The sequence below is a fragment of the Orbicella faveolata genome, unplaced genomic scaffold (assembly GCF_042242905.1).
Source record: "Orbicella faveolata isolate gen_17 unplaced genomic scaffold, um_ofav_v1 contig_34, whole genome shotgun sequence".
Taxonomy (NCBI): domain Eukaryota; kingdom Metazoa; phylum Cnidaria; class Anthozoa; order Scleractinia; family Merulinidae; genus Orbicella; species Orbicella faveolata.
This window is the reverse complement of record NW_028301563.1, coordinates 25,159,013-25,173,010: the sequence shown is the minus strand read 5'-3', so window position 1 is coordinate 25,173,010 and position 13,998 is coordinate 25,159,013. Positions and strand designations below refer to the sequence as shown.

The window sequence follows — 13,998 nt, the reverse complement described above, 5'->3', positions numbered from 1 at the left end:
AAATCAGTTCTTTGAAAAGAACAATTTTTCTTACGAAACCTTATCCAGCGTGATTCTCAGGAGGTCCATGCCGCTCGTGTCATGGACTCCTTTCTCCCTTGCCGTTATATTGTCACAAAAGTGGGTTGGCTTTGAAATCACTTAACATAATTTTTTTTTTAACTTTACAAAAAGTTGATTTTTTTTGTTTCAGTTTAGATCATGTGATAGACCTCTGAGAATATTTTTCTCAAAGGTACCAAATTTAAATTCAAATTTCAGTTCCGAATTCAAACAAATTCACAGAAAAAACTGAATGATTTTAAGATATATAATACAATTGAGAGACTAAAATTTCTGTGCAAAGTGCAGTAAATTGTATGTTGACATGTTTTTATTTGCTTTAAAGGGGTAAGAAGGGTGGTGATGTTACAGCAGGGAGCCCAAAATGCAAGCCACGTACATTTAATTCACATTCATTCATGCAGTCATCTAATCATAAGCCAAGGACAGCTTTAAGTTATGTTCTAATTGAATTAAATCTGCATGAAAGAATGTGAATTAATTAAAATGGGTCACTCTTTAGGCCTCCTTGTTTTACAGTGGAACCCCACCTTTAACCACCCTGTCAATACGACCACCTGGATAATACGACCACTTTATTCTGGCCTAAAAAAAACTCAGTCAGTAATTGTCTTATTTACAGAACCACGTTAATACGACCACCGTGTTAATATGACCAGTTTTCCATGGCCTTAAGGTGTTCGTATTAACAGGGTTCCACTGTAATATCATTTCTCAAATGGCATGTTTTAGGATGGTGTTCTCCACAAACTTCTGGATTGCAAGGTTAGATGGTTACTTTGCAACTGGTATTTATTAAGTAATGAAAGACATTGAGATGCTTTCATGACAAGATTGGCAGTTTATTTGTATAATTCTAGCAAAATGTTTGTTACTGTAATTTTATAGAGTAAAAAATATGAATATGATTTGCAACTGTACCAGACAGTCTGGAAAGATGCCACAACTGTGTAATAATGTATCTTGAATGCCTCTTTTTATGATACAGCTGACAGTTAGTGATCCATGCTGACTGTACAATTTCTGATACAAGGTAAGTCCAGTAATTCCAAAAGCACAAAATCATCAATATACAAATACAAACATAGTACAAGCACCAGAATTCAGGAAGTAAAGTTGATGCCGCGAGGCATAACTGTTACCCATGAACTGTGGATTGAAGAGTTGTCTCATTTGTAACTAAATCAGGAGATGTTCGGCGCAGATTTCCTTCTACTGGAGAGTGTTACTGCTAGATGGTACTTCCTGTGTGTTGTTTGAATATATTGGCTGAAAACGATTGTGAGGAATGTGACATTGATCTCGTTGTAATCACAGACCAATAAGTTGTAATCAATTCCAATGTTATGGGCACTATCACATGAAACTGTGGCTCTTTACAAACTACACGGTGAAAATTCTGAAGCAAGTACATGTAGAACATCATATGGCAGCCAGTGGATGCTTTCAATGCTGTATCTTGTATAGTTTCTGTTTTAAATTTCTTTTCTAAAATGGAATAAAAGTGGGAATCAGTAAGTTTCTAAAATATGTTAATAATCATAAGAAAAAATCAATTGTTTTAAAAATCATTTATACAAGAGGTACTATTTTATGATTAATATCTATACATAATAATTGTTTACAGTGGATGTCAACATTAATCATTATTATCACACATGCATGTTCTGTAGAGCTGTAAGTGGACCAGAACAAGAAACAACCATTTCTACTTACCTGAGTACAGTTGCAGAATGGAGGGTTTGTGACCCAAAGGGTCACAAGGAGTTTAAAAGGGACTCTTACATGTACATGTGTTTATGTAGACACTGATAGTTACTGACCAGAAGTCTAACAAAAAAATTCACATTTAATTAAATACTGACTTCAGTTATTCTTTGTTAACACGATTTTAAATTGTAAATGCTACCTTATATAATTAACAGTCATTACAGCCTAAGAAAATGAGTCCATCGTTTTTTTTTTGTTTTTGTTTTTGTTTTTCTGTTTTGTTTTGTTTTTGTTTTTTATTGCTATGCACACAGCTTTATGGTCACAGAAGTATGTCTCTAGAACACCTGTTTGAACTCTTGATTGATTCAAATTTGTATAAATGTGATTGATTGTAGTTCTGTTATCAATGGTGAATTCTAAAATATGTTGTATGTATCCATATGACACAATCATTTGTTGGTATAAACTGCTGTTTAGCATGTGCATCATTTACATTACATTATTTACAAAGCTGTCGAGGACATCAAGATTGGCTTATGGTCACTGTAGTAAGACTCTGGTGTACCTGCTGATTGCACAAGGTGTGGTACATTTGTATAAATGTGATCTATCTGTGTGCGGTAGTCAGTAGTATACTGGTTAATCAACTGCGTGTATCCTTTATTTGTCATTAGAAATGCTTTAACAGCTTTTTGTTCTGTACTGTCCTGCATCAGGTTAACATTGAAATCTCCAAGTAGTACAGTAAGAATTGTAGGTTCCATCAATACTGAATTATGAAGATGAGTAAGGGCTTCAATCAAGTGTGAAATTCTAATATTTTTTGAGCGGTAGATACCTACAATGTGAAAATTTGCAACTGGATCGTTAAGAACTGTTACAGTAACTTCTATGTCATTAGTATTAAACCTGTATGGAATTTCAGTACAGTTCAAATCATTTTTAATATACAAAGCAGTTCCATAGGAAGTCCTGATGTTAGAATGATTGAAGTCATTTCTGTAAAGAGTAAATCCAGGTAGCTCATATGTATCATCTCTATCTGACAAGCAAAGTTTTGTTTCAACAAAAATGTTAACATCAGCCTTTTGAATGTTGTAATCAGTTCGAACATCGTGAATATGTAAGTGGAGAGATCTAACATTCTGAAACAAGACTGTTTTTGTTTGGGGCGAATCTAAGTTTACCTGCAAGACTGCTAAAGGCTTGAGGCTTGCCTCTGTTCTCAGTCTACTCATTTCATTTTTAACTTTCTCGGTGACCTTAATTTTTTCTCATTCAAATTGAGAACATGTACTGAAGAACTGTTTCGTACTCGGCTCAGGCCGACATAATGCATGTGCTCTCTTGTTGATGATTGAAAATCAACAACTGCTTCATTTAGTGTATCTCCTTGACAACGGTGAATAGTCAGCAGCAGGTCTAAGTGGAAATTGACGTCGAAGAATTTGTACCTTACTTTTTTTTTTATTAATTTGGAATTGTTTTGTAACTTCTAAAATTGGTGTCCAGTTTTTATTTATGCCTGTGTTGTACAAATGTGCATGTTCTTTGCACCACTTTCTGCCTATTTCAAGATGTGGAAATGATACCCAAATAATACTTGGTCTGGTTGAATTATCAACTCTGTAGTCTATGTTCTCTACCATACACTCTGCGCCATTTGTTAGACCATCAGTCACATCAATATTAGTTGTTAGGTCATATTTTGCCTCAATTACTACTGATACTAGTGAATATAAACCCATTGTCTTTGTTGCATCATCTGGGATTTTATTTTTTATTTGTTTCTTGAGATCATCTGACATGTCTCCACCTATAATGTCCACAGCCTTAATCTGAGCTTTGTCAGTTCTAGATAGCGCATACAGAGCATTATTGTGGGCATCTACTGATGCATTTGTAGTAAATAAATGTGTCGTGTTGATTGGATAATTATCACTTTCTGGTGTTACATTCAGGAGTCGTTGTTTTAAAATGGCTATATCATCATCAGAATGTTTTCCCTCTCTCAAGCGATTAAGTAGCTCTGCAAATTGCTTGTCATCTTTTTGTCTCATTATTTCCGTCAATTCGAAGAGGGAGAAGTATTCTGTCCAAATGTTAGTTGCGAAAGCATTGTAGCCATATTGAGAATTTTCAAGTATCCACTTATCAAAAACTGGTTTTAACTAGAAAAGATCTCCAACAGTTATCACACTTATTCCACCAAATGGCTCGTTGGTTCCCATTATTTGTTGCAATCTTAAGTTCAAAAAGTTGAACATACCACTTCCAACCATAGAGATCTCATCAATAAATATAACGTTAAGTTTCTTCAGTTGGGTTCTAATAGTGTTTAGTCTGTCACTATCCAGTGCACAATCTTCAAAACCTCTATTGGCAGGTATTGTAAAAGCAGAGTGTAATGTGTTACCTTTTATGTTGAATGCTGCTTTACCAGTGGGGGCTGTTTTTACAACTTTGACATCATCTGGATTTTCGCCCGCAATAGAATTCAGATACCTTATCAGTGCTTCATACAATGCATTGGTAACTGTACTTTTGCCAACTCCAGCACCTCCACTTAAGAACAATCTAAGAGGATCATCTTTAGTTTTCACTGAATGTAGGACATGATAAAAAAAAAAAACTGTCTTTGTTCTTCATTTAAAGAGCGTACAAGTGCATAATAATCATTGTCAGACATGCGCCTCATAAGGAGTTCTTCATCATCATTATTTCTGGGGAAAATGCCAATGTCATCAAGCAAATCATACTGACTATGGTGCTTGTTTTTTCCAGGGTCAAAGCAACCAAATAATTCACTAGGTTTCTGCTTGACTGCACAGTCCTGCTTATTTAGATGCTCCGCATTTGGAGCAACATTATCAAAGTTGTCATATTTGGCATTATTCCTATCTTCCATTGCTTTATCAAGTATTTCTGAATGGTATTCATATTGGCGCCTATTGCAGAGAATCTCATCCCTAGCCTGTTCAAATCTCTCTTGGTAAGTTTGACAGTCTTTAATCAAATCACTGCTTTCCTTTCGCAATGATGTATAGAGCATTAGTTGCTCTCTATAATGGTTTTCTGGGTCTTTATCTTTATGGTACCTGACAGAGCGGATTATTTTAGGCTTTTTCCCTTTTACTAGTTTCATATCTCCTTTTAGTTTGTATTCATTTGGTTCACATTCAGACTCAATGACATTAATACTATCAGGGTCATCATCAGTGTTGTCTTCAAAATTAGTTTCTGGTAGAAAATCATCAATGTCTGTGAATGATGCGTTAATATTACTAGCACTACTGCTATCACCTTCCCTATCTTTAACACAGTTAAACAATGCAACAAAGTCAGCCAAGCACAACCTTTCCAATTGTTTTGGGTCTTCTTTGATAACGTTTAATGATATTGTCAGATTCTATGTCAGTTGAGTTGTCAGGCAACTCCTTGAGCTTATCTAATTTCTTTAACAAAAATGCCCTTTCATCTGGAGGTGAGGTGCTGATAAATTGAAAATCTCGGGAGGATCTTCTCATTGGCATTTGTAATACAAGATACACAGCTTCTTGAACACTAATTTCAACTGCATTTAGAAATTTGTTTCCAATCTGCCTTACTCTGTTTGTGATATCTTTGTTGCCAGATTTAGCTTCTTCAGATGCTTTTTCTAGAAGTCTGCTCATACCTCTCTGCCCTTTTGTAATATAGGACAGTATGTAGGTAGCACATGCATAAAGATCTAGTACATATTGCATGTCCATGTTTGCTCGCCAAGCTTTTAGCAAATTAGTGTTGTAACTATTGATCCGTATTTCTGATGGTGCCCTTTTCAAAAATAATGTGTTACGCTTTAATGTATGTCTTATAGCTAAGATATAACTTTCTTCAGTCAATTGTAATTTGTTGAGAACATTTTCAAAACTGGTATCTTCACCATATTTCATGTTGTCAAGAACTTCTTTTATTTTTTCAGCATTTTCTTTTATCTGTTTCTTGTTCTCTTCATCAAAGCAGGAGTTGTCAAGAGGTGTTAAAATCACTATCTTTGGCATGGGAGGCAGTGGAAAATTAAACCTACATATCTTATGCCCTGCCTTCTTACATGTCTTGGCATGCCTGTGCATCTGTAAGTTTACAAGCTCTTCCATTTCACTGGAAGTGTCTGGGTTATGGCAAGTAACATACTTATCAACAAAGCTCACAATTTCTTCACTAGAACTTTTTTCATATTGCGGGGCTTCCTTTACCCAAAATAAACCATGGATATGTGGGCTTCCTCTTTGTTGAAATTCAACTCTGTAAAAATAATCAGCTATTTCTCCTATTGGCATTACACTGCTCTTTAATACATCACAAATAAATAACTGAACCATGTGCTCAAAGTTTCTAGCACACGTGACTGGATCCTTTTGTATCAAATCTGATTTCTGTTCCCATGTCATTTGTTTGATTTCCACATCAGTATGCTCTTTGCTATCTACAATTCTGCCTAAAGTTTTAAGAAGATGAGTCCGCCTTGTTTCAGCAGCTGAGAAAGAGCAAAACCATGTAGGATTGCCAAGTTGACGAATCATAGCAAACAAGTCTTTTTTGCATTTTTCGAAATACGGTGGTGAAGATCTAAGATTCCTTAAGTGGCTGTCCCGCTAAAAGCGGTCCACTCGACTTCGGGACCAAAAATAATTTTCCTTCATTTTTTGTCAGTGAAAAGGGTTTGACACATATATAGAAAAAAAGCAATGTATTATTTTCCAATTCCTTATTTTTGCTTTGCTACGAGCCAAAATTGAATTTTGGCCGAACTGAGGTTGCCGACCGTGATCAGAAAGGTAAAATTCACCGATTTTGTGAAGCGTGCTACGTCGCCAAAAATGCAGCTCACGGAATTTCGTTTTCATTCGAATTTTAAGGTGCATTCATTACTTTAACTGACGGAATATGGAAACTTTTCGAAAAATTCTAAGCTTACGAGCGAGGCTGAAAGACACCCTACTCCGAGGCCTTTGATCACCTACTAAAATTTAGCCAAATTTGACGGGGAAAATCTCAAAAGTTGGGCCTAAATGAAGCCTAAAAAGCACATCACAGTAAATTTCATACCTTAATAAACCGTTCTATAAGTTCAAACCGGTGGGTATCTCCTTGGATTCCACGCGAGAACAGATTAAAATCTGCCACAGTCAGTGTGTTTACATAGCCATCGCTCGTATCAAAGCTCATTTGTATAACCCTAGTACCCGATGAAAATACATCTTCTTCCGTTCAGGTTCGTTTGTTGTCCTTCTGAGTAGTGGCAAAAAGCTTCCTTTAATACTTGTGTACACTCTAGATCCAGTTTTCAGGTGAAGGTTGGGTTAAAGCTGGTCAATTCTCAAGACTTGCGAGACTCCAAAAGCAAATAAATTATGGCGCCGGTCTGCAGAAATTAACCGTAGCCGTCGTCCTGACCCTTCAATAAATTCTGCCGCAGAGGTAGCTCTAGGAGAAGAAGAAAATCGTACGTTTTCATTTACCGTTTAATGGCAACTGAATCCTGTACTACTTCCAAGACTACTGGGAGCTTGAGGGTTATATGCCCGAATTTGAAAAACAACAACAACGAACACTTGCCGGTTGCATCGCCGCTGGGAAATGAACCGGAATGAACACGACACGCTTGAATGGAACTATGTTTTGCGATGAATGATGGGCTTTACTTCTGTTTTATGCTTGATGCTTGTCTTTTAGTATCTTGCACAGCGCATAAAATAAACTTCGGGACCCGTTTATCGGGCCGTTTATACAACGAAAGCTGCACCGGCTTCGTCAAAATGTCACACAAGTTGTAACGCGACCAATTACCCGGGAGGGGGATACTCCCTTATATGGGCTATATAGGTATCTGTATGTGAGGCCCCAAAGAGTAGGGTTTTTCAGCCGTTTGGGTCATAAATAGGGTATCGATTTTGGCCATTTTGGTTATAAATTGGGTATGGTTTTAGCACTCTAGTCTTGAATTCGGTATGTTTCTTAGCAGAAGCTACTTTTTCATCATTATCAATAGGACCTTCAACAAAAGCCCTTCATAGCATATGTTTACGGCAACTGTGTCAGCCGCAACGGTCATAAATAGGCTATCGAATTTTAAGTCAGGTCATAAATAGGGTAGCAAAAAAAAAACAGATTTTGGTCATGAAGAGGGTAAGGGTTTTCGGAAGGGGGCCGCACAACCCCACTCAACTTTTCTGGAAGTACCCCAGTAAGAGTGCATGTCCCATTACTTAACCATATCTTTCGCGAGGCGGAGAAATCAGAGACAAACTACTATTATGGCCAATAATTCTGGTGTCGTCAGCAAAAATGGGAAGGGTAGTAGTCCTATAAACACAAAGTGAGTAATCGGCCTCTCAACATCTGCACGCACTTCGATATAGACGTTTTTTGGAAGGTTTCTTGGTCCCATCTTTTGATTTTCTTCCATGCATTGTGTTTTCTATGAAAAACGAACGGCTGATAACGGGAAAGGAAAAGTGAATTTTAGGTCCATGTCTGCTTCCTCCGCCCTCATGTATTAACAACTCCTTATATTTTCCGAGGAAAGGTAGATAAAAATGGAAAAGGTGCAATGATTGTCGTCGTTCGGTCATACTGAAAAGATTGCACTAGTCCAAAAAATTAATGGGTGGCTTTTTCATTATCAATATTGAAATGAGAAAATCTTGCCAAATCTAATGATCGGCGCGCGTGGGGTAGGGGATTTGCCCTCGGCCCCTGGTAATTGGCCCGGGGGGGGGGGGGGGTACTTCCAGAAAAGTTGAGTTGGGTTGTGCGGCTCCCTTCCCAAAACCCTTACCCTCTTTATGGCCAAAATCTGCGTTTTTTGCTACCCTATTTATGACCTGACTTAAAATTCGATAGCCTATTTATGACCGTTGCGGCTGACACAGTTGCCGTGAACATACGTTATGCAGGGCTTTTGTTGAAAGTCCTATTGATAATGATGAAAAAGTAGCTTCTGCTAAGAAACATACCGAATTCAAGACTAGAGTGCTAAAACCATACCCAATTTATAACCAAAATGGCCAAAATCGATACCCTATTTATGACCCAAACGGCTGAAAAACCCTACTCTTTGGGGCCTCACATACAGATACCTATATAGCCCATATAAGGGAGTATCCCCCTCCCGGGTAATTGGTCGCGTTACAACTTGTGTGACATTTTGACGAAGCCGGTGCAGCTTTCGTTGTATAAACGGCCCGATAAACGGGTCCCGAAGTTTATTTTATGCGCTGTGCAAGATACTAAAAGACAAGCATCAAGCATAAAACAGAAGTAAAGCCCATCATTCATCGCAAAACATAGTTCCATTCAAGCGTGTCGTGTTCATTCCGGTTCATTTCCCAGCGGCGATGCAACCGGCAAGTGTTCGTTGTTGTTGTTTTTCAAATTCGGGCATATAACCCTCAAGCTCCCAGTAGTCTTGGAAGTAGTACAGGATTCAGTTGCCATTAAACGGTAAATGAAAACGTACAATTTTCTTCTTCTCCTAGTGCTACCTCTGCGGCAGAACTGTATTGAAGGGTCAGGACGACGGCTACGGTTAATTTCCGCAGACCGGCGCCATTATTTACTTTCGGAGTCTTGCAAGTCTTGAGAATTGATCAACTTCAACGCAACCTTCACCTCAAAATTGGATCTAGAGTGTACACAAGTATTAAAGGAAGCTTTTTGCCACTACTTAGAAGGTCAACAAACGAACCTGAACGGAAGAAGATGTATTTTCACCGGGTACTAGGGTTATACAAATGAGCTTTGATACGAGCGATGGCTATGTAAACACACTGACTGTGGCAGATCTTAATCTGTTCTCGCGTGCAATCTAAGGGGATAACCACCGGTTTGAACTTATAGAACGGTTTATTAAGGTATGAAATTTACTGTGATGTGCTTTTTAGGCTTCATTTAGGCCCAACTTTTGAGATTTTCCCCGTCAAATTTGGCTAAATTTTAGTAGGTGATCAAAGGCCTCGGAGTAGGGTGTCTTTCAGCCTCGCTCGTAAGCTTAGAATTTTTCGAAAAGTTTCCATATTTCGTCAGTCAAAGTAATGAATGCACCTTAAAATTCGAATGAAAACGAAATTCCGTGAGCTGCATTTTTGGCGACGTAGCACGCTTCACAAAATCGGTGAATTTTACCTTTCTGATCACGGTCGGCAACCTCAGTTCGGCCAAAATTCAATTTTGGCTCGTAGCAAAGCAAAAATAAGGAATTAGAAAATAATAAATTGCTTTTTTCTATATGTGTCAAACCCTTTTCACTGACAAAAAATGAAGGAAAATTATTTTTGGTCCCGAAGTTGAGTGGACCGCTTTTAGCGGGACTGCCACTTAAAACTCTGAACCCTTCATCAAGATGCACAAGCTTATTAAGGTAATTCTCTGATTTCAGGTCACCAGCAGTGTACTTCTTTCCCTTTGTCTTACACTTTCTGAGAGCAATAGAAGCGCTATCTTGAATTTGCTTGATTTGTAGTTTTTTCAGCTTGTAAAAAATATTTGGCACAGACTTTGCAACTCTTCTATCCTGACACCTTAATTCCCACTTGGCAACTGTACTATACGTTACAGGGACCTTTCTTTCATTGTTGTCAGGTCTTCGTTTTCCACAGAATAATGTAGGGAATGATAGATATTCAGAATCTTTATCCATGAATATTCCTAATGGTTTGTCTCCTTCTCCTGGTGCAAAAGAAATAATTCTATCCCCATTTTCTGTAATATCTGGTTCCTGCAATAGTGTATCTGTTACTCCTGAAGGACGTTCATCAACTTCACACCAACCATCATCATTAGCTTTTTCTCTGTCTGGATTATGAACATCAGCAGTGCAAATACTGTTTTGACAACTTGTTACAATTTCATTACTTTGCACATCAGCACTGGATGTGTTAGGGTTTTCAACAAATTCACTCCACTCTTCATGGGTGCTTGATTATGAAGTTATGTCATCTACCCATGCATTCTGCACTTTTATGCCTTCAGTTTTAAATAATTCACTAGTGTCTACAAGATATTTGGCTGCATCTAATACTTTCTTAGGTCTGACATTCTGAAACTGATAGTGACGCTTGTAACCAAGTCGCATTTTAAGTTTTATTGGAATGGTCTGTGATTCACCTATTGGCCTTGGGAGACAGTGAACAGTTGAATTTACATCACTTGGCACATTGACAATGTTTCCATGAATAGACAATTGACCACCTCTAGGCAGCTCACGGATTTGCATAAAAGGTATACGAGGTGATATTAGTCGCTCCTCTAGTGAAGTCAAATTCAATACATCAGGCTTATAAGGAAAACCCATCTTATTGGCTTTAGAACAGCTGGGTAACCTGCCTTTTTTAGAGTTGAATTGGAAGTTATGCAGATCCACTCAGCATCATTGACACTTTTAAAACCAGTAAGACAGGACTCAACAATGTGTGGTGAACATGCCTTATATTTGTTTGCATCACATTTCACTACAGAGCACCTGAACCACAATTGGTCACAACAGGTGCATACATATTCTGGGCCACTTGCAATGTTTTTGTGAAACAAATTTATCATAGAAATTGCATCATATTTGTTTTCTTGTGGTTGCAACTCATGACTACTATATGTTAGTTGTGATACACTTGTCAGAGCCTCAGTCTTTCGTCTCTTTCTTACCGACTGTTTGTTTATTTGCCTTATGTGTTACGGGTTCTCTGCTTTTCGTTTTCTGAAGGAGAGCCGCTCAATTTCTCTGACGTGTTCTGGGTTCAATTTCTTCTTTTAGAAGCCTGGTGTTTCTTGTTCCTAGATGTTTTGCTATTAATGTTGCTGCCTTGCACTCGTTTTTGATTCTCATTTTTTCTAAAGTTATCATCACCTCTTCTGTCTTTCATGTATTCTCTCATGTATTGTCTTTTGTAAGCTTTACGTTTTTTCACTGTCATCAACTGGTTTGTTTTCATCTGCATTTTTTGCTTGTTTGCTGTTGTCTCTCATCTCCATTGTTCTGTTTTCTACTGTGGAAACATAATGAAATTCATCTAGGTGTCCAATGTAAATGTTTACGGCATTTGTAACATTTACTGGTTCAACAATTAACGACAGTAAGTGGAGACAAAGTTGCATTTGATTCAGCAATATGAATTGATAAATTAAGACAATTGGCAACAGCTTGAATTATGATAGCATCAGCCCATGTTCCTTGACATGACATTCTTTCCAAATAACCTTGCCAAGAATGCTCAGTGTTACTCTCTACGAATTGTTCAGGGTGATTCACTAAATACTGAATGCCAACACTGCGCACATAGAAATGACTATTAGCATTTCCATAGAGTTGATGTGATACAGCCCTAAAGAAGCAATCACCACCTCCTCCAACATCAAGTGCAATTCTGCCTAACTGAGACAATCTGAATTCTAATAAACAAACAGAATTTGTGGGTGATATAAAAGGTGCTGATTTGCAATACTCATTTGCAGGACCAGGATTTGACTCCACATCTCTACTCAATGATATGACTCTGCTTGCGAAATGATAAGTTCTCATTTGGAGCTGCCTTAATTTTCTGAAAATATTACCTTCAGCAATCATACAAAACAAAGGCAACTTTTTATGCTTTGGAGTCCTTGTTCGAAAAATACATAAGCTTAAACTTTGTCTAATGAAATATTTCTTTGAGAAAAACATGAACTTTGAACTTCTATAGCGCTCTAAGAAATGATAGCGATGGTATCCACACAACATAGCCTTCACCTTTGATGATTTCGGGACATATTTCTTTATGTATAATTTCACCAACTTTTTTGTTTTTTTTTTTTTTCACTGGAACGTCTAGTAACCATTTTGTAAGAAATTCTGGAGGGTTCTCTTTCACGTGTCATTCTAAACTGATGGGAGACAATGGTAGCTCTAGAACTCCGTACATTCACATTTTTATCTGCATTTCTGTGCTGACAATTGCTTGACAACTGAACTGGTATATTTTGATTTTCACATTTCTCTTCAATAAATGCATTTACCAACTGCTCGGGTATTGTAGGATTACCTTCGACAATCATTTGCTCCTTGGTATTCTGGACTTTCAGTTCTTTCTCCGTGTATTTCTGGTGGCATTCAGGTAACGGATCATCTGTTTGGCATTTGTTTGCTGTTTGATATTTTGTATTTGTTATGGTATTTGTTATTTGGCGTATATTGTATTTAGCATTTGTTTGGCAGCTGTGTTGCATCTCTGTAGCTGTCTCGCTTTCCACAGTTGTGACATTTAAGTCCCAGCGAGAGGGGAAATCGACGAAAGCTTCATCGAAGCTGTTTCGTCTCCTGGCCTTGCAAATTACCCCAGCCAGTTGAGGGTTTCGACAATGCTTCTGTCCCTGAATATTTCAGAGACTTATTATAAGCTTTCTGACTGAGCACAATACAAAATCTTGAGCAAGAGCACTTGAAACCATGTGCTTTGTCATGTGACATTTTCCGAACAGCTTCCGAGCGAATTGCGAAATATTAAAAGCGCAATTAGTTTTAATCATACGTCCTGCGAGTTTTTTTTTTTACAAAATTCAAAATACAATAAAATAAAAGGAGGACAGCTTACCTTCTTCCGCAGACCATTCCGTTAATTCCAAATCGTTCGTTTCGTGCATTTTTGCTACGGATGATCGATTCCTCGTCGTCCAAATGACTCTTGGAAACATCGTCACTATTAGAACTTTAAAACTCATTACTTTCCACTCGAGCATTCTTGAGCACATTTCCTGTTCCTTCCTGAGGTCTTCAAATGTGTATTTTGATCAACCATGGAACGAAAGGAACGAAAGGAACGAAAGGAAAAAAAAACCCGCCTTGACAATTATTGCGTCGGGCTCGACACAACAGGCGCTGTGTTGTAAACATGTACTGCCGCCTATGTCCCACCCCCTCCCCCCACATATATGAACATAAAACAATGGTACGACTTTGATGACAAAACCAAACCTAGTATGGGAGACAGAGGAAAACGCGTTTAATTAACGTTTATACGGATTTAATGCATACATTAATTGCCTAACGGGAATGGAGTGACCAATCCAACCATCACTATACCTCATGGTATGTCATACATACCATGAGGTAAAAAGCTCTGTTAATTTTAGCAGCCGAAATGGACTATTCGAAGCAAAACGGCGTCAGCGACCCTGAACTAGACTACGTTTATGGAAAGGCTTGTAATG

The 13,998-nt window shown here is 37.8% G+C and overlaps 2 pseudogenes; both read right to left on the bottom strand.

Annotated features, from left to right (window-relative positions):
* Positions 1-883: 883 nt before the first annotated feature.
* Positions 884-4,684, bottom strand: LOC149105427 (uncharacterized; annotated as a pseudogene).
* Positions 4,685-11,552: 6,868 nt separating this feature from the next.
* On the bottom strand, positions 11,553-13,258 carry LOC149105426 (uncharacterized; annotated as a pseudogene).
* Positions 13,259-13,998: the final 740 nt, after the last annotated feature.